The sequence below is a fragment of the Ailuropoda melanoleuca genome, chromosome 12 (genome assembly GCF_002007445.2).
Source record: "Ailuropoda melanoleuca isolate Jingjing chromosome 12, ASM200744v2, whole genome shotgun sequence".
Lineage (NCBI taxonomy): Eukaryota > Metazoa > Chordata > Mammalia > Carnivora > Ursidae > Ailuropoda > Ailuropoda melanoleuca.
Genome location: NC_048229.1, coordinates 28,184,853 through 28,206,413, shown reverse-complemented (window position 1 = coordinate 28,206,413; position 21,561 = coordinate 28,184,853). Strand labels below are relative to the sequence as shown.

At 41.3% G+C, this 21,561-nt stretch overlaps 1 non-coding gene and 1 pseudogene across 19 annotated transcripts in view; one reads left to right on the top strand and one right to left on the bottom strand.

Moving 5' to 3' along the window:
- Positions 1 to 21,561, bottom strand: part of LOC100483040 — a 71,287-nt gene that overhangs the window by 28,046 nt on the left and 21,680 nt on the right. For 2 of the 19 annotated variants that reach the window (XR_004619137.1, XR_004619136.1), the window contains exons 4-5: positions 12,374 to 12,749; positions 11,277 to 11,372 (exon numbers count right to left, since the gene is read on the bottom strand). The exons of 6 other annotated variants lie outside the window; for them this stretch is intronic. This is a non-coding gene — a transcript (zinc finger protein 345). Of the gene's footprint in view, positions 1 to 10,639; positions 10,729 to 11,276; positions 11,373 to 12,188; positions 12,845 to 16,378; positions 16,531 to 21,561 lie in introns of those variants that run through there. 11 more of the 19 variants (XR_004619151.1, XR_004619150.1, XR_004619135.1 and 8 more) reach the window with 10 other exon arrangements.
- Positions 21,037 to 21,291, top strand: LOC117795255 (annotated as a pseudogene).

The following is a 21,561-nucleotide window of genomic DNA, read 5'->3' as shown; positions in this document are numbered from 1 at the left end:
GGTTCACAAGAGAAAAAAGAAATTTCTTAATATGGGAACCTCAAAGATACTGAGTAAGGGACAGGTGGGGCGAGGTAGGAAGAGATAGGTAGGGGGCTACATGACCAGGCTCACAGAAATCCCAGATGTGGAGAGATACTGAGGTGAAAGAAACCAGAGTTAAGGGAACATAACCAGACCATCTCATTGGTCTTAAAAGTCAGAGATGATATATTCAAAAAAGAAGTAATCACGGTGCTATCAGCAGTAGAGACTTTAAAAAGATTTCAGTTCCCTGGCCAGTTTTCAATAAAAGACCAACCCATAAAAGCCTTCAGTGATAACCCATTCAGGACCCGTCTCACTCTACAGAGCTTTCTCTTTCTGTTCTCACCTTCCCTTAATCAGCTTTCACTTCACCCTCTTGAGTCCACGAGATTCATTCCTTGACTCCTGAGACAAGAACCCTGCAACAATATGGGACTCAAAGACAGGCGACTGAAAGAAAAGCGATTGATGCTTACATGCCCTTGTGACTCGAGAAGGGGCTAGGGATTTAGAATTGCAGAAAGGAGGAAGTACCTTCCCAGGAAAAAGGAAAGAGCAAATGTTTGTCAAACAAATGTTTTCCACACGAGGCAGGCAGCTCCTTACACAAGGTTCATCTCTGGGGGGGTGGGGGGGACAGGCACCTGGGTGGCCCAGTCGTTTAGGCATCTGCCTACCGCTGGGGTCATGGTCTCAGGGTCCTGGGATTGAGCCCCACATCCCGCTCTGCTCAGCAGGGAGTCTACTTCTCCCTCTTCCTCTCTCTCTGCCTCTAACTCCACTCCTGCTCTCTCTCTCTCAAATAAATAAAGTCCGAAAAAAATAAAATAAATAGTTCATCTATGGTATTAGCTCTCTTCCTGGTAGAGGCACCTCATCTAATTTATTCTTGGTCCATGTATCAGCCTCCAAAAAGAAGGAAATCTTTCCACTTGCAGCAACAGAATAATCCTAGAGGACATTTTGTTAAGTTAAATAAGCCACACACAGAAAAATAGATACTGTATGAAATCACATATATGCAGAATCTAAAAAAAGGCAGAATTATAAAAAATTAGCATGTTTGTTCCCAGGGGCTGAGGATGAGGGGAATGTTGATGTTGGTCAAATGGTAAAAAGGTTCATTATGCAGGATCCATGAACGCCAAATGTTTGATTACAGCACGGTGACTGTAGTTAATACGAGTGTACTGTACACTTCCAGTTTGCTAGAAGAGGCTATCTTAAGTGTTCTCACCACACGCATGCATACACATACACACACACACACACACACACACACACATAGATCTTAACTGTGGCAGGTGAAGGATGTGTTTGTTCCATTGCCTGTGGTAATTACTTTGTCACCAGGACCCGAGGGGGCAAGAACACTTGGCTCAACTGGTCCCAGACCTAGTTCCGCACCTCACGGCTGACAAAATCCAAAGGCAAGAAAGATGACCATGGCTGCCTCAATTTTGACCTTGGACTTTCTAGCTGGGTTCTTTCCAACTTGTCTCTTGGCTCCAGAGGAAGACCCTGAGGGCAAAGCATCCCCTGAAGGGAACGGAAACTACCCCCTCAAGCAACAGGGACTGCCCTGAGCCAGAAAGACCCCACCCCTGACGGACTCCCAGACAAGGACAGATTTAACCTTGGCTGCCTGCCTGCAGGCACCCCCTCCCTTTTGCCCATTTTCCTTATATAACCCTGGATGTATTTCCAGCACTTTGGAGAACGTCTTTGAGACATTACTCGGCCATCTTCCCGGTGTGGGCCTCCCTGAAGTAACTTCCTCTCGCGTCTCCCCACCATGTGTCTCTCTGCCTCAGACCTTGTCACAGTGAGTGGCCAACCCTGCTCTGTTTGGGACCCAAGGAGCCATGTGCTCTGGCACCCCTCCTTGTGCCCTGGCCAAGAGCAGACTGATGAGTGGTTGCAAAACACGAGGGAATTTACTCCAGGGAGGCGACCGCAGACAAGGCAGAGGGCTAGCATCTCAAAGATGGTCTCCAAACTGCTGAAAGTGCTTCAGGTTTGAATAAAGAAAATATAGGACCAAGGGTGGTGGTACATGTAGGTCGGTGGCAGAGGTCAGGCCGGTCACTGCACTGGTGTCAGGCATGTGGGGTCTTGCCGGCTCAGGGCAGGCCCTGTTGTTTGAGGGTGTCGTGTCCTTTCCCTTCCTGGGATGCTTTGCCTACTGGGCCTATCTTGAGCTAAAAGATAAGCTAGCAAGAAGCAGCGAAGCAATTTCAAAGTACAGACTAAGGTCGAAATGGCAACCGATGAAGGCACTACAGGGCTTCCAGCCATTTCACCATATGTATGTATATTTACTTTTAAAACTTGAGTGACTACTAGATGTTTAGAAATGGAAAACAGGTGCTGAATGGGTTGGCTCTTGAAGCTGTCATGGAGAAAAAATGTCCAGTCCCCTTTTTAGGCACTAAGAATTCCTGACCCTTATAAGGTTGTTCCGGCTGCGCTAAAGAATCAAATTGACATGACACAGATGAACAGGAGAGAATACAATTCAAGAGCACATACAAACACATGGAAATTCCAAAGTCAGGGAGGCAGAAGGAGGTATGTATGTCATCCTGAACCAAGGAGAAGGAAGTGGGAGTGCGGGATTTCAAGAGAAAGAAATGCAGCTGACAGGGTATTGGTGAAGAGGTTCCGGACAGCTGCCCCCACTCCCCACCAGAAGGCACCACTTTGGCGTAAGGATTATTTTGAGCGGAAAGCACTTGAGACCCTATGGTCTTAAGAGAAATGTGTGTCCCTCACTTAACCACACAGAAGAATATAAATTGAAGGTATTTTCCAGAAAAATGTTATTAACAAATAAATTTTCTCTGAGTGACTCATCTCTATGGTAGGGCAAATGTCTACCAAACATCTGCTTTTCCTACTGCCCTGTGAATGACGTTCCTTTCCTCTGAATTCTCAGATCCCTACTCCCTTCTCCTCAGTTCAGAATCACATATATACCTCATGTTGCCTTTAAAATTTCCATGTCTATGGAGATTCCTTGTACATATGCCATTAACTTTGATTTTCTCTTGGTAATCTGTCAATTTCATTCTTAGTCCAGCTAGAAGGACCCTTGAAAAGGACATGAATTCCTGCTCCTTGACATTGGCAATTAGATATTTGCTCTGCCATACAGATGAATCACTCAAGCAAAATTTATCTCCTGTAATAACCCTGGTTTTGGAAAGGGCCCCCAATTTAGATTCCCCTATGTAGTTAAGGGAGGAGCAAAAGTTTCTCCTGGGCCCACAGGGTCTTGATTGCCTTCAGGCCCAAATAATACACATGCTAAAGTGGCACATTCTGGTGGGGCATGTCCCGACCCCTTTCAGGCACAGAATTTAATGAGAAAGACAGAAAGCAAGGCACCAAACATGCAATCTTTGTGCTGTAGTTTTGGAACGCTGGTGAGATCGAGAGCTGACGGCCAAGAAAGAATTCTTGAGACGTCTTTGGTGCAAAAAAGGTGATTTTATTAAAGCAGAGGGACTAGACCAATGGGAAGAAAGAGCTGTACAGTGTGGTTGTGAGGAATGGCTGATTCTAGACTAAGGAGTTGGCAAAGGTCAGGAAAAAGGAAGGTGTCCAAAAGGATTTTCATATGCTAAGAAGACCCTCAGGATACTGGAGACCTTGTTATTATCAAGCTAAGGTTGTTTTTCCCTCTAGCAAAGTGTTAACATGTTAAGACTGTTGGGAGTTTCCCCGGAGGAATGTCACACACATCCCACCCAGGAGTGTGGTGGCAGAGAGGCTGTGGGGTATCAGCTTCTGCTTCGTCCTTAGCTTGCCTTCTGTTCCCTTATTATTTGCTTCCATGTATCTGATTTGGGGTGTCAGCCGAACAGGAGCACCTACCGCTGAGATGTGGGAGGAGCAGTGAACCAAACCTCTGACCTGCTCTCATCTGTTCAGTGAGGGCAGAACCCAGGGTGGGGCCACACCTAGACAAGCTTCAGAAGAGAGGGTTCTGGGTGGAGCCGGAGAGGCAGAGGGTTCTAGGCTTCTGATCTCCTTGCTTATTGGATATTCCCAGTTCTCTCTTCCTACATTTGCCTAGCAGAAATTTTGTATGATTATATTCTACTTAAGCCAATTCCCTGTCTGTTTTGTAACAAAAAATAATAGGCAATTTAACAGAAACACGTAGAGATTTATGGGCCAATACTATCAGAAACTAAAGTTCACTCTTGAAAGACATGAAGTGCATGGGTCTACTTGCACAGAGATTTTTTTGGATAAATACAGCAGAGCACTGCAAATGTATTTTCCTTACGATTTTCTTAATATTTCTCTAGCTTACTTGTATTGTAAGACTATTATATATTTATATATATAAACACAAATATTTATATATACATCAAAATATATAAATATATATAGATATGGATATAGAGAGAGAGTCAGTATGTAATCGACTATGTTATTGGTAAGGTTTCCAGTCAAAAGTTGTCTGTTAAGAGTTAAGTTTTTGGGGTGTCCAAAGTGATACATGGATTTTGACCTGCACACCATTTGCTCTCGACTGAAAGTCTCTGGATGGTGGGGACCATGGCTCTTCATCTCTGCTTTTCTAACGACCAAGTTAAATAGAAAAAATCACTTTCTCTACGAGTTTGCATCTCTAAGCCTCCTAAGTGTTCGGCACAGCAGCTATAAACACAATCCAATCATGAGAAAAGCATCAGACAAATTCAATTTTAGAGATAAAAAACACCTGAGCAGGCCTTCTCAAACCTGTCAAGGTCATGAAATTTACAAAAGCACGAAAAACAGATGCAAAGCAAAGAATATTGCAGGGATAGGATGACTATAAAATGCTATTTTGGACCACATCCTTGTGGACGATGAGGGATAGCTGGAAGGCGGGCGGGCAGGCAGGCAGGGATGAGCGGCCCCACCCTAAGAGGAAACCACCCTTAAAAGGACTTTACCCCACCCTGGAAGGAGCCCTCCACCTTTCCCATGTGATAGACAGGTGATAAAAACATGACTAGATGACAGGCTCAGGGAGGGTTAATCAGATTAAAACAGCTCCTCTAACAAACTCATAAAAACCCCTAAACTTAGAAAGTTCGGTGGCAATCCTCTTGGGTCCCCTCCCTCCTCTGGAGCTTTGTACTGTCACTTTGCTGTCGCTCAATAAACCTTCCTTGCTGCCCACCACTCTGTCTGGTCTACCTCTTCGTTCTTCAAAGTGGGGTGACCAAGAACTGTGGGGACCAACGAAGAAAAAAAAATCCTGTTACAGTGGATGGAAAAATAATTACAATTGGTGAAATACTAATAATTCTGAAATATCTATAATGTTCATGGTTCATTCGTAGTTGTAAGTTTTGTCAAAAGGACCATAGTCATGTCATGGTAACAAGGGAACAGGGTGAGGACTCCATAAGAACTCTATTCTCTCTGCCACACTTCTGCAACGATTAATGTATTACACAATACAAATTTACATTAAAATTATAACTATAATCAGTGTTACATTAAATTAATGTCGAATAAATAATCCCCTTTTTAAAAACCGTGTCCACTGTCCTCCCTTAGATATTTCAAAAGCAATACAACTTCTTATTCGATAAAATACTTCATGCCTTTTGTCCCCCAATTGCACTATTTTTGTTTTCCAGGCTTGGTGAACGTTTCCGCCATAAGATTGCTTGTTAAAATTGAGACATCTGAAGACTACCCTTGTAACCTGTTTCTTTTCAAAACAGTCCACTGGCATCAAAGCTTAATACAAACCAAGAGAACTCCAGCACATCACCAAATCCATTGAACTTGAACTCGGACACAAAATGAGTGCTCATTACTTGCTAGCCACCATAATTCTTATTATATATCAGCTGAAACACCACCTGTATTTTCTTCTGTTCCCTGCAGTTCACTATTACAATTATAACTGAAAGCACTTAAATATGCTAGTGGTTTTCCTTGACATTGTCATCTATCGAGACTTCAACATTTCTCCTAGGATACGAGACAGTGTTCACCACTTAGTCTCCAATGCCTGCACTGCCTAAAACCTAGCTTTCCCTGCAGCTTCCCCACCCATCAGTTGCATTACACTTCTGAGACAGTTTCCCTCACCCCCAGTTTCTTGAAGGACCATTTGACATGTTAGCTTATCTTTATGGAACCGTCTTCAAAGCCTCACACCCAGAATGTTAGGCAAATGTAACATCTCATATTGAAGGATACAAATTCAAAGATATTTCAAGTATTTCTGCATTATTATAGGACACAGTTGTATTACTGATTAGACTCTGGCCTTATTGCTGGGACCAGTAACACAACATAATTGTACAGCTGCTTCTCTCTCTTTCTCTCTCTCTCTATATATGTATATATAAAGATTTTATTCATTTATATTTGCAGGGGAGAGAGAGAGAGCCAGCACACACATGAGCGGGGGGGGGGGGGGCGGGGGGAAAANAGAGGGAAAATCAGACTCTCTGCTGAGTGGGGAACCTGACCAAGGACTCCATCCCATAAGCTGAAGGCAGACACTTAACTGACTGAGCCACCCAGGTGTCATCTATGATAATTATAAAAGGTTTCGTTCTATGGCTATAATTTATTATTTATTACTAGAATGGATTATCTTTTTTTTAATTAATTTTTATTAGGTTATGTTACTCACCATACAGAATATCCTTAGTTTTTTATGTAGTATTCCATGATTCATTATTTGCCTGTAACACCCAGTGCTGCATGCAATTCGTGTCCTCCTTACTACCCATCACCAGCCTATCCCAATCCCCCACCCCCTCCCCTCTGAAACCTTCAGTTTGTTTCCCAGAGTCCATATAGAATGGATTATCTTATTCACAATTTTACCTAAACTGTGAATGACTTGTAATTGTACATGACATTCTCTGAGGCATGACTATATAAATGACTAACATGGAGAAAAACAGGCTACTTTTTTCTCATGAGATGAGAAAGTTTTATAATTCCTCCACGATATAGAAAAGAGCCTGAATACACTGTGAATATTACTCAAGAAAATAAAAGCGCTGGCCATGGGGAAACATGCATTGGTGAAGGCCAAGTTGTTCAATTGCTCCCACATGGTCTAATGAAAAAGAGAAAAATCACAATGATGGCAGAGAGGGTATAAAAATTACAAAGATACTTCCCTAGGACAAGGATGCTGGGGGTACGTGTTATCTCAGGAGAGGATCTAGGTGTGTGTTGTTCCTATCAATGTGTTGGCCCATCAGCTTGTGCACGCACAGAATGAGAACCACAGTAAGTCTGAAACACAAAACATCTGAGGTACATCTGAATGCTGTATAGAGTAAGTTTCTCTGTTTGTCACAAAGTACAGCAGAACCAGATCGAATACTTAACAGTGTTTGTGAAATATTTGTTGCTCTTCCTGTCTCGTATCTACATAGAAACTGTGATATTGACCAGCTCATGGAGAAGCTGGCACAGGATACCAGAGGGGCTGATGGAATGTGGGACTGTGACTTAATGCTTCCCCCAACTGGAGTCCTAGGACTGATGTTAATGGCCTGGAAGTCTCTCAAGGGGACAGAGTTGCCAATGGGCGCACCTCTGGACATTCTGTGAAATTAGAAAAGAAGTTTCTATCCAAAATCATGCAGAAAATGCTTTAAACCAAAAGCTCCCAAGGTGTCTGGGATTCCACTTAGAAATTATGACCCACCGGTGGCTACATTCAGATGACTGAGAAGAACCTCTCACACTCGCCCTGATTCTACTGGTATGAAGGGGGAAAAAAAGATGACATAAGATGTAGAATCCTGCAAGTTTCCACTGAAAATCTGGACCAGATTAATGTCTTAAAAGTGGTGTAGGCTTAGTACATTCTGCTGTGAATCTCTAATGTTTATTTAGATTTGTTTTTTTCATTACATAAATGGCCAGTTTTTACATCTTTAATGTTTTTATGGCTTTTTTTCCCCAAAATGTATATTTAAAACAAAGGATTTCCCCTATTCATTACATTTCGAGGATTCTAAAGATTTTTATATATTTATTTATTTGAGATAGAGTGAGAGGGAATGAGAGCAGGGAGGGGCAGAGGGAGAGGGAGAAGCAGGCTCTCCATTGAGCAGGGAGCCTGATGCGGGGCTTGATCCCAGGACCCTCAGATCATGACCTGAGCCAAAGGCAAATGCTTAATTGACTGAGCCACCCAGGCACCCCTTAGGGTTTCTATCTGGTATGTACTCTCTGATGTTGAGTGTTAAGTTCAGGGTAAAGGTATTACCACATTCTTTACATTTGTACATTCTCTCTCCAGTATGAATTCTCTAATGTATAGTCAAGTGATGGTTCTAGTTAATGATTCGGTTATATTCTCTACATTTGTAGGGTTTCTCCCCTGCATGTATTGTCTCTGTCAAGGAAGGCTGGAAATCCAGACAAAGGCTTTGCCACATTTTTTACATTTAGGGGGTTTCTCCCAGAATGAATGCACAGATGTTTACTTAGGTGGTCGTCCTGTTTAAAGGCTTTGCCATATTCTCTGCATTTGTTGGGTTTCTCCCCAAGTACATATATTCTGCTGTCAAGGAAAGTCTGAGCAATGAAGGCTTCAGCAAAATCTTTACATTTGTAAGTTTTCTTCCCAGTATGTATTCTCTGATGTGAAGGAAGGGTTGAGTGCTGGTTAAAGGTGTAGCCATGTCACTTACATTTGTAAGGTTTCTCCCCAAAATGAGTTCTCTGATGGCAGGAAGGCTAGAACTCTGGGTAAAAACTTTACACATTCTTTACATTTCTAAGGTATTTATCCCATATACACTCTCTGATTCAAAAAAATTGAGTACTGGTTAGGGCTTTGCCACATTCCTCACATATGTAAAGTTTCTTCTCAGTACGAAAACTCTTTGTTGAGCGTGTTTGGAAGACTGTGCTTAAAAACTTTGCCACACTGCTACACTTGTATGTCTTCTCTCCAGTAAGGAAACAATGGCGTTTAATAAGGCTTGAGCTTTGCTAAAAGACTTTCTCACGTTTATTTCTTTTGTACTGGTTCTCTAGAAACGGAGTTCTCTGCAGTTTATTAGGACTTGACCCATAGTAACATTTTGCCCAGATTCATTGCATTGATAAATTCTGTCCCCATTGTTAAACACCTTGGTAATTATTAAAGATAGAGTCCTTGCTAAAGATCTTCCTAAGTTCACAACACATAAAGTTGATCCAAATTAACTTTGTAATTTTTGATACTCTCTCTTCCATCGTTGTAATTTCTCTCTTTTTCAGTGGATTATGTGGAGGGAAGTGAACAACTCAGCCTTAATCAGCCCATGTTTCCCAGCTGCCAGCACCTTTATTCTCTTGAGTGATGACCACTGTGTATCTAGGTCCTTCTCTGTATCCTGGGGAATTACAAAACTTTCTCATCTCATGAGAAAAATGTTCTGTTCTTTTCCGTGTCAGCCATTTATATATTCATGCCTCACAGAGTGTTGTATACAATTATAAGCCAGTCACTCTTGTAGGTAAAATTGTGAACTGGATAATCTATTCTAGTAATAAATACAGAGTTACAGCTGTAGAATGAATGCTTTTATAATTATTGTATAATTCTCCATACAATTACGTGGCATTAATGCTACCAAGAGATAAGTTCAGGGACCATTCAGGAGTGAAATAATGTACCCTGAAAGAATGCAGAGACACTCAAAAATATCTTTGAATGTCTATCTTTCAATATGAGATATTATATCACCTAACATTTACTTGGGTGTGGGTTGTGAAGACAGCTCCACACACATGGTTAACAAATTTGCTGATCCTTCAAGAAGTTGGTGCCCCTCACGCTCACTGCAGAATCTCTCAGTGGCGACAGGAATAGTGATTAAAACTTGCCACACTAGGTCCTGTGTTACTGCTACCTCAGGAGGGAAGAAGATCCATTCACAGTGCAAGGTTAAGACCCACTGAAACACCTACAGTCATGACCACAAGCACAGCTAGCTGTAACCTGTACTCACTGGAGTACAGCCATCTGACTTCAGAGAGCCCTGCTCGGGGACAGGAAACAGCACACACATATCCTGCATCTGAGGATAAGGCTCCATCAGAAAAGATCCATGCTCTACCTAATGGTCCAGCCTAACTCTCTCTTTCCTGGTACCTGGATCCCTATGGGGGCATCTGGTCAATCTCCCTGGGGCACACTCTCCAGGACCAGCGACTCTTTTAACCTTTGCGGCTGTCCTGTGAAACTGGGTTTAGGCTAGCACAAGAATCTGAATCTCCTTCCATCTTAAAGAAAGAGGCATTAGTCATCCAGGGCCCTCTCCTCCCTCCGTAGAAGCACTCGCCTTCGGGGTAGCCAGGTGGGAGTCCCCCTGGGTTCTTCTGACTGTGGTAAAGAATAATAGACATAATAGTAGTTGTCATGCTGTATTTCAGAGCTCCAGATTTTATTCACCTTGAATAACTCAAATTTTGTACCATCTGACCAACAACTGCCATTTTACCCTCAGTCAGCTCCTGACCATCACAACTGTACTCTGCTTTTATGAGTTCAACTTATTAGATTCCAGATATAATCGAGATAATACAGTATTTGCCATTTTGTGTGGCTTATTCCACTTACAGTAAGATCCTCCAGGCTCACCTACTTTGTCCCAAATGGAAGCATGTCCTTTTTTAAAGGCTGAATTTTGGATACAGATGTCTAGATATCTAGATGGATAAACAGATATAAATATTATAGATGTTATATATTATGATACATAATTTATTCTATGATATATATTTTATATCATAAATAGTATTACATGGCATATATATATATATATACACACATACATACATATACATATATAAACACACACACATGCATACACATATATACATGTATCACATTTTCTCTAACCACTCCTCCCAGAAAGCAGGGAAACTACAGGGAGATGACTCCTCCTATTTGCTAGAATGGCTAAACTTCAGGGAAAAAAAAATAACACCAATGTGGAGGAATTAAATTATCATATATTGATAATGAACATGTACAAAGTACGGGAAAACTGTCATATACTTATAAACACAAACATTTTTCTATCCTGTTAAAAAAATAAAAGTACAATGAGAACTCTCAGAACTATGAATCTACCCTTCCTTTCTGCATTTTTCCATTCATCTGTATTTCGCTCCTATAGTATACAAACATCTATTTAATCAATAGGATAACAGAGGATGAAGCACAGAGCCACCTATGTAGGCCCAGTACCTACCTCTTTATGGTTATTACAGGACACAGCTCACAGGATATTATGGGGATTGAATCACATCATATGTATTAAGTTCCCAACGTGGTCCACCGTAACTTCCTTGGGAACACAAAATTAGTGCTCAATCAACATAGCAGTAACGTATACACGTTGTTTTCCAGACAGAGACTTGCTCACACATCAGCGCTCACTAGCCTTCTTCCTGTAAACTTTACAGCGCTAAGACGGGATGTGGTCCTTCAGGATGGCAATGGTGGTCCTTGCTGGGAACTCACCAGGACAGTAAACCCACAACCTTGAAAAGTAAATAGTAAACTCTTTCCTGGGAACTCACCAGGAATTGTTGGTGTTGACATAAGATGGTGGGTGTGGGTGCCTCAGATATGCTATGCCTGCATTCTCTACTGTAGTGCCACGAAACGTGGGTCTAGTTGGTTAACTTTAAAAGGTGGACTATCACTGGCCATCCCAGGAATGGAAGGTGGGACACTAGGTATTACCTTGGAAGCACTGTTTTCACTAGCAAGGTAAACCGACTCCCCAAACTGGAAATCCTTTGCTCTCCTTTATCTGAGTCTGCACCTCAGGAAATCGTGCGAATGGCAACTAGAGCAACCCAGGAGGTATATATGCCAGGAGCTCTGTTCGCTGAGCTGTTCTGAGAAGGGAGGATCCGGGAATGGCAGTGGAGCAGAGGAGGACAATTTCCGGATCTAAGTGGCCATTTTTGACAGAAACTTAAGGGACTTTTTTTTTTTTTAAGATTCTTAAAATGTATTTGACAGAGAGAGAGAGAGAGAGGGAGAGGGGGCACAAACAGGGGGAGCAGCAGGCTCTCTACTGATACCAGGACCCCGGTATCAGGCAGACACGCTTAACCGGCTGAGCCACCCAGGCTCAGTCCCTGATGCCCACCTGCTCTGGGGTATGCTCCGTTGTGGCAGATGCCGTACTCAGGTCCTTGAGTGGTTCACTTGCATTCTCTTTGTGCGTATGTGTCAAGTTTTAGTAATAGGAAAAGGAGAGGGCATCAAAACTCCCTGTGTGATAGCACGACGGTCAGAGGGAGGACCGGTCTGTCCATAGTCTCTGGTCCTTACCTTGCCTGAACTGTGAACTCAGGCGTGTGGGCCTGGTTGAGGCGGGATTCAGGGGTCCTGCTGTGGAGACCGGGACTGGAGACAGGAGGAGAACAGGACTGCAGGTTTGGCTCTGAGGCGGGCGGTGTGCGCCACGCGCACTCCCAGCGCATGGGCAGCACTTGGCAGGAAATTCTTTCTGCGCAGGCGCTATGGGAGCCATTACTAAGGGTGAAGTCTGGGGAAGTGAGGGCAGAGCCGCGCCGCTGTGCTGCACGCATGTGCGAAAGTGGGTGGAGAGGGGCGGGGAAATACGGCACCTTGGGTACGCTGCCCACTGACAAGGTGGGGAAGATGTCCAGGCCAAGTGAGAAAGTGTTCAACGTGAAAGGTGGTCCTGTGTGGTGTTAAAAGATGAAATGACGTACCTTCCAATTTCCAAGAGTGAATTTCAGCAGTTAACTTGTTTTCAAATGTTTAGGCATGCTCCACCTGTAGGAGCCAGGAGTGAGGGTTTTGTTTTTATTTTTTAAGATTTTAGTTATTCATTTGACACAGAGAGAGGGCACAAACAGGCGGAGTGTCAGGAGAAGGAGAAGCACGCTCCCCGCTGAGCAGGAAGCCCGCTGTGGGGCTCTATCCCGGGACCCTGGGATCCTGATCTGACCGGAGGGCATGTGCTTAGCCGACGGAGCCACCCAGGAGCCCACAGGAGTGAGGTTTTTAATGAGAGAATGTAGAAGGGAAGCAAGGACGGTGTTTGACTGGATATACCTTCAGAACTTAACTTATTTTTGGAAGGCCTATTTGACTGTAATTGTTTGCTCTTAAGTTCATTTTCTTCCACTCCAGTGTAGTGACTGTGAATTAAGATGTGGTTTCCTTACAGACACAACTGAGACATTAGAGACACTTCAGTCTATGGCTTCCCTGTTTAATTTCTTGAGCAGTGGAAGCATAGCTGGTACGACACTACGGGGTTTTTGTTTTGTTTTTCATAGGCATTCAGAAACTGTCCATTCAGTGTAACAGTGCAAGTCATGATGGCACAACAATCTTCTGTCCCAGAACTTAACCCAGTTAAGTCCCACGTGTACAAATCAAACAGCCACACTGCGTGATGTGCGTAACAGCAGACCTGTACATCCAACTGTAATTGTATAAACAGGAGAACGTTTCAACAAGGATGTATTTATAATTACTGTGGGATATGGTATGTTTTCATGTTGCAATACGTTCATTTTCTACTGGTGTGGAAATGCCAGCTTAATATAGCATCGATTAAGGAATGCAATTTGACAGTAAGTTTGATACAACGATATTTACATAAACACCGAACCAAGTACAAAATATTTTAGCGTCTACGTGTGTTATAGTCTGAAATTGTGTAGCTCAACCTCTCAAATTGTTATGCCTGAAGATCAAACTATTATTGATTGGGGATAATAACGAAAATTTTTACTTTAGATATTTTATGAGTTTATTTAGATATTTTATAAGTTTATACTTTTTTTTAAAGATTGTATTTATTTGTCAGAGAGAGCATGCACACAAGCAGGGGGAGCATCAGGCAGGGGGAGAAGCAGCCTCCCCACTCAGCAAGGAGCCTGATGCGAGACTGGATCCCAGAACCTGAGTTGAAGGCAGACACTTAACTGAATGAGCCACCCAGGCATCCCAAGTTTATACTTTTAATTTTACAATTAATGATACGCCTATGTGTATTTGTTTTCTATCAGTACCGTAACAAATTGCAAGTATTTAGGAGCTCCTAAAAATATAATTCTGTTAGTCTGAATTTCAGTGAACTTTGCTGGGCTTTCTGTTTAGGGCCCTATAAGGTTAGAGTCAAGGTTTCATGAGGCATTGGATCTTCTCGGGAACCTAGGTCAGCAGTCACTTTACTAAAAATTTTACCTATGGTCGTTTACTACCTACTCAACTGAAAGGAGTACTGGGTATTTTATGTAAGGTTACTGGCATGGGCTGGAATTACAAATAGTTGACAGATTTGAATCAAGTGCAAATCAGAGAATTCACGAGTAGGATTAGTGACCTCCAAATGTACCCCTGCGATTTCCATCACCACCAGCTCCAACCATCCTCTCCTTCCTCTCTATCCCCCATTGTGACCTCAATCTCTCCACCCCTGGGACCTTTAGATTTCCATGAAACCTAACTCTTTCCCTGAAAATGACCCTTCTAGTCTTCTTCATTGCTCTTTTAAGTCCACTGGGAGCATTTTAGACCTCTATACCAATAAACCCCTTTTTTGCCTGATGCTAGAGCCCTCAGTCCAAGCTTCCTTCCATTGTACCAAGAACCTCCATGCATTCTTTCCTCCTCTATTGCCATTTATCCCCTCCCCACCCCCGATTCCAGTAACTTTAGCCTATTTATTGTGTCTTTTATGTCTACTGTCCTCAATATCTGAGCCATCATTTATCGGGAGTCCTTAGTTTCCTCATGACCCTGCACCCATTACCCCAACCCTATACTCCCTCTTTCTCATGGACACATTCTTCTACTGATGCCCACTATTCTCCCAGTTCTCATGATCCCCCTCCACCCCATTAACTGTCCATTACGTTCCCCAGGCATCATCTATTCTTCCCACCCCTTTACCTCTAATTGAAACACTGAACACCCCCAGGCCTCCATTCACAAGCAACTATCCCCCTTTCACCCCTATGTTCTTTAACCCTTCATAAGCAATAAGGTTTGCATGCCTTTTACCCAAACTTGCCTTTTAACTCCCTTTGCCAATTCCTCATCCATTATCCGCTTCCTTCCCGATTTCCTTCCCCCACTTATCCCCTCAACACACATATCCCTCATCCTCTTAAATGTCCCTGAATACACTCCATCCCCAGCCTTCAAACCTGTAGTGCACATTAATCCCTCAGTGCCATTTAACCACCTAGTGCTTTTTATTCACACCGTGTTTCACGGTGTGCCTCAGATATATTCGGTCCTAATCCTCACTACATGTAATTGTAATCTTACTGGGCAGTAGGATGTCATCAAGCTAAAATGAGGTCATACTGGATTCAGGTAAATCCCAATTCAATGACTGCTGTCCTATTCAGAAGAGAGAAGTTTAATTTTTTAAAAGATTTTATTTATTTGTGAGAGAGAGAGAGAGCACAAGCAGGGGGAGCAGCAGGCAGAGGGAGGAGGCGGCTCCCTGCTGAGCAAGGAGTCCAAAGCCAGACTCCATCCCAGGACACTGGGATCATGACCTGAGCCAAAGGCAGATGCTTAACGGACTGAGCCACCTGGGCATCAAGAGAAGTGGGAAATTTAGACACACGAAGAGCAGTGTGGGAAGAGGAAGGACAGAGTGATGCATCTACAAGCCAAGGAAAGTCCAAGACAGCAGACGGTCCGTAGGAGTTAGAAAGACAAAAGACTTAATTCTTGAGATAAGGTGTGGCCCTGCCAACAGCTTGGCTTCACACGTCCAAGCACCTCCGAACTGGGAGACAGTGATTTCTCGGGTTCCTTAGCCAGCCAGCTGCGATCATTTGTACAGCAGCCCTAAGAAACTAACATGGATCCTGTCCTCTCTTCCCTTGTGGCTCTGTTACCCCAAGCCCCCAAACTCTGCATTCTCCATTTATCCCTGGCCCTCATTCTTACCCCACTGTATCACTCCCCATCTTTGGGCCACGAATTTCAACCTAAAACGGCAGTGCTCCTTACTCTCTCAGTGGTGTACATTGTGAACATGGTCCGTGACAACATTGTTAAACAATACTATTAAACATCCTACCACGATTCTGAGTTTCTATCTTTAGTGGAAGGTATACACTAGTGCATGCTTGAAAATGCTGTATGTTCTCATAAATGTAGTCACAATGGTCTAATTTATAAGATGATGTTCAACTCTTTTTAGAATTTATTTGCATTTTTCCTGTTTATATTAAAGTTTTACCCTATAAATAAGGCCATACCAGCTAGACAGTCCATTCTAGGGAATGTAGTGATTACCTGTATATTTCAGAAGTGCTTTTTCCTACTCACCTATGTCTGTCTCCAGACTGTTTTCAGATTCTCAAGCTTCCACATCAGCACCTCCCTGGGTCACCAGCCTACTGGCCTTCTTTGCAGACTTCAATCTTGGCAGCTCTCACAATCGTATTTGCAAATTCATTTAAGGAAATCTTCCACTCTCTCTGTGTATGAGAGATAGACATCTATTTCTATACATAATACGCCTATATCTGTATCTGTGGATCTATAGAAATACGGATAAAAAATATACACAGATACATGCATATCCATTCTACTGATTCTTTGGAGAAACCTAATATAGATTTTAGTATCTGTACATTTTCTTCATCCAATATCAGCCTACTGAACTTAACACTAATAATACTATATTTTATGGCTAATTTGACAAAACTTCCATACCAGGTGCTTCTTTGAAAAATTATTTTTCTATTATCACAAAAATTAAAACAGAGGAGTAAGTTAAATGCCAAATTCCGTTTGAAATCTTACGTGTGTGTGCACATATGTGTGTTTAATTAATACTTGAATTTATGTAGTCTTTGATATTTGTCATTAATACTAGGTCTACTTATGCAGGAATTTCTTATTTTGGGTTCTTTTTAAACAGATGTATTTGGATATAATTTCCATGCCGTATAATTTACCCACTGAATGTATACAATTGATAGCTTTATACCCAATTCACATGTAGGTATAAGCAAACCACTGTCAATTTTAGAACATTTTATCACCGCCTAAAAAATTCCATACTCTTAGCTATCACCACTTTCATCTAATCCTCATGCCTAAGCAACCAATAATCTGCTTATTTAACTTTTTTCCAGTTTTCTTCCGATATTATTGACATATGACATTATATAAAGTGTACAATTCAAGATTTGATATATGTATATATTTTGCAAAACATTTACCACAGCAAGTTTAGTGAATATCCATTACCTCACAGTTACAATTCTTTGCATGTGAGGTAAGAATTTTTAAAAGCGACTCCTTCACAACTTTCAGATAGGCAATATAAGAGTGTTAATTACAGACAGCTGATTTCTATGTGTGCACCTTGTAATCTACGCATCTGACAACAGATACAAAGTTATTTCCAGGTCTCGCCTATTAGGAGTAATGCTGCCGCGTGTTCTGTATTTTTCACGTGGTTGTAATTTTTGTAATTTTAGGTTTGTACTTGTAACTGACGAATAGGTCCATATCGTTGTTGGAAAAGATGCTTGATATGATTTCAATCAAATTTATGAGGACTTGTTTTGTGGCCCAATATATAATCCCTACTGGAGAATGTTCCTTGTGCATGTGAGAAATATGTGTTTTTGGCTACTGTTGGGTGGAATGTGCTAAATGTGCCTGAAGTCTGATGTTTCCTCATTGATTTTTTTGTCCATTATGGAAGGTGCAGTATTGAAGTCCCCTACTATTGTACTGCTCTTTTTTTCTGTTCTTGTCTGTTAATAGTTGCTTTATATATTTAGATGCTTTAACGTTGGGTACATAGGTATTCCAAAGGTTATGTCCTTTTGTTGAATTGACTATTTTATTTTTTTAGGGAAAGCAGGTTATATTTATTTGAAAAACATAGATTATGACTATATTTATCCAACAAAATTAGTTTTTAAAAGTAAGTAACTTGGGGCACCTGGGTGGCTCAGTCATTAAGTGTCTGCCTTCGGCTCAGGGCGTGATCCCCGCTCTCTGTGATCAAGCCCCACATCAGGCTCCTCCGCTGGGAGCCTGCTTCTTCCTCTCCCACTCCCCCTGCTTGTGTTCCCTCTCTCGCTGGCTGTCTCTCTCTCTGTCAAATAAATAAATAAAATCTTAAAAAAAAAAAAAAGAAAGAAATGTCTTCTTAATACAGACACTATGTAAATATATAAACCTACAGCTTTACTACAAACAATTCATACGTACACGTGTTAGCCACCTTTCGCCAACAGGAAACAGTAAGTGTTTTGTATTTGCTGAATGCATATGTAGTGTATAAACCCTTTATTTAATCACATGTAATGTAGTCTAAAAATCAAAGTATAGAAAAATCAAATAGAATGTAAGGTTTTCTTATGTGAAGATGTACATTTCAGAAAGAACACAACTTGAACTACATCCACTATCACAAGTATTGCAAAGGTGACCCAGACAACGCCTACTTCCATTTGCATTGTATACAAAGAAAAGCTGCCCAGAAATAGTTATCAGGAATCTTACTAAAGGGTATTATGATAACCTTCCTGAAAGGGCAAGTGAGTTATCTGGGAACTTTAAATAGCAGAGAACAACGCATAAATTATGTGTGAAAAAAATATGCAATGTATAATAGCCCAAGGTTAGAAAACTGAATACTGTGGAAAAGATTTCTAGACCTGTGCAAGTTGGTTTTAATAAACTATTGGCTACTTGTTACAGTAAATTACAAAGATTATCATTGCAACGGTATTTTTCCACACACATCAAAATCTGAAAGCAGTAAGGCTTTCTCAAATTGTCATTTAGTGTTCTTTCTTTCACCAACCCTCAAAACACAGAAATAGGTTTTTGAGTATCAACTAGCCACTTAGGGGTCACGTAAGATACAGATGTACATAAACATTACACAAGCTACAACTGAAGTACCTGGAAAAACATCATCAATATTTATGGGAAAATATGTTGTTTTTAATAGTGGTTAAGTATTGCATGAGTTATATAAACACACTATTTGTGTCCTTCCAAAACCAGAATGGGGGAATCCCTTTTGCCATTCTGCAAAACACCATGTAATTAAAAACACTGCACAATGTAACCCCTTTATTTTATAATGACCTGTGCTGTGTCTTACTACAGTCTTTGGCTTAAAGTCTATTTTGTCTGATGGAAGCATAGCTACCCTGATTTCGTTTGGTTTCTTTTGCATGGAGTATCTTCTTCCACACCTGCACTTTCAATCCGAGTGTGTTCTTAAGGCTGAAGGGAGTCCCCTTGAAGGAAAATATACTTGGGTCTTCGATTTCTTTCCATTCAGGCAGTCTCTATCTTTTGATTGGAGAATTTTGTCCCTTTATATTTAAAGTAAGCAGTGGTACAGGTATAGAGTTACTGTTGTCGTTCTTTTCATTGTTTCCAGTCTATTTTAGAATTATTTGCCCTTTGTTAGTCATTTGCTCTGTATCTTAGTGATTTGATGATTTTCTATAAGGGGATACTTAGATTATTTTCTCCCTATCTATTGTGTACCTACCACAGGTTTTTGCTTTCGGTTACCACAAGGCGTAAAGAAGGCTTCTTGTAACACTTAAGTTTAACAGCTTAATTTCCATACTAAAACTTTCTCAGGCCTGAGGCGACTCAAAAACTGTGAATGTACAATTGTATGTCATTTTAGGGAAGCGTTACCTATTCTCTTTCTGGTATTGGTGCTGATTTCCTCATTTCAACCACAACTGATATTCTCAACTTACAATGACTGCTGTTACAAAGGTCCATAAGTAGTTTACTGGACTCTTTTCCCTTAAAGACCAATTAGTAAAGCACTTTATTTATAATATCCAGGAAGGTTTTTTTTAGTTTTAATGAATGGAGAATGATGTTCTGAACACCTATTTCATGGTAATGTACATTAATGTTATAACCAAGAACAGCATCTCCATTTAGATTTTCCTCATATACTGTGTATCATATTCTCATTCATCTTCCATGGAAAATTAGATATGCATAAGGCCCACCTAGGGGAAAAAGGCATTTCGTATCTTTGATGCAGCAATATTCAGCCAAGTAATTTCACACATCCACTAGGTATAAATGAATTTTCTAGACTGATCTGAGAGTAGAAATGGACTGATATTTACTAGTCACAAATCTCACATAGGGTCAGTTTAAAACAAAAGCGCATATTGAAATTAATTGCACTTATGCAAAAATCCATCCCTTGTATCTTTTGAAGCATAAAAGCATATACATTATCTACATGTTTAACTTTGTATTATTCCTTATAAGTATTCCGATGTAGAGTACGGTCTAAATAGAGTAACTGATGTACTGCTTTCTACTGATTCCTGTGACATTTATTGACATTTGAAGTTCAATTAAATACATTTCTAAATATTTACTTTTTTGAAGTTACTCTCCTTTCTGTACTCTCTGATATTTTCTAAGGTGTATATTTAAAAAGAAGGTCTTTCCTCATTAATGCATTTATAGGGTTTGAATCTACTGTGCATTTTGGGATATTGATTCAGGATTGAATCCCAGTGAAGGCACTGCAACTTTCACACTTTACGGTTTCTATCCTGTATGATAGCTATGATGTTGGGTAAGTCCGGAGTTCCCACTAGAGGTTTACCACATCCTTTACTTTTGTAATGTTTCTCCTCAGTATGAACTCTCTGATGCTGAGTAAGGCTTACATACTGTACGGGCTTGCCAAAGTCATCATATTGTAAAATCCTCTCCACTATGCATTTTCTGATCAGGAATCATGGTTTACCATCGCTTAAAGGCCTTGCCACATTCTTTATGTTTCATTACTCTCCAATACGAATTCTCTAATACGGAGAACAGGTTGAGCAGTACTTACAAATTCTCTCACAGTCGCTTCGTCTGCCACTCCTGGTGCTACTTGTGTGCTCTCTCGTTAGGGACCTGGTACCTCTTCTGAGAAGTGGCAGCTGAAGATTCTGGCACTCCCAATGGCCGAGCAAAAGCCGAGGGAGGAGTCAAGACTGAGAACAATGATCATGTTAATTTGAAGGTGGTGGGGCAGGATGGGTCTGTGGTTAGTAAACTAATGGAAAACTATTGTGAATGACAGGGTTTGTCAAAGAGGTCAATCAGATTCTGATTTGATGGGCACCCAATCAAGGAAATGGACACCTACACAGCTGGAAATGGTGGAGGAAGATATAATCTATGTGTTCTAGCAGCATACAGCTGGTGTCTACTAAAAAGGGAACCCACTACTTAACTCCAGAACTCTGCCAGAGAAGAGTGTCTCAATCAGAAAACTGCATTTTGGTTCCACCACATCCTGGACACTGCATAGAGTTTTCTCTGTTCTTTCATTTTTCCCTTCACTGTTCCTTTATTGAACATGAAGGAACTGCGTATTTGCACAAGCATATGGCATTTTTCTTTAAAACAAAATGGCTGATGGTATGGTTTGATCAACATCAAGAGGCGATGGGATGGAGGGAAACACTGGTTCGGTGAAAATA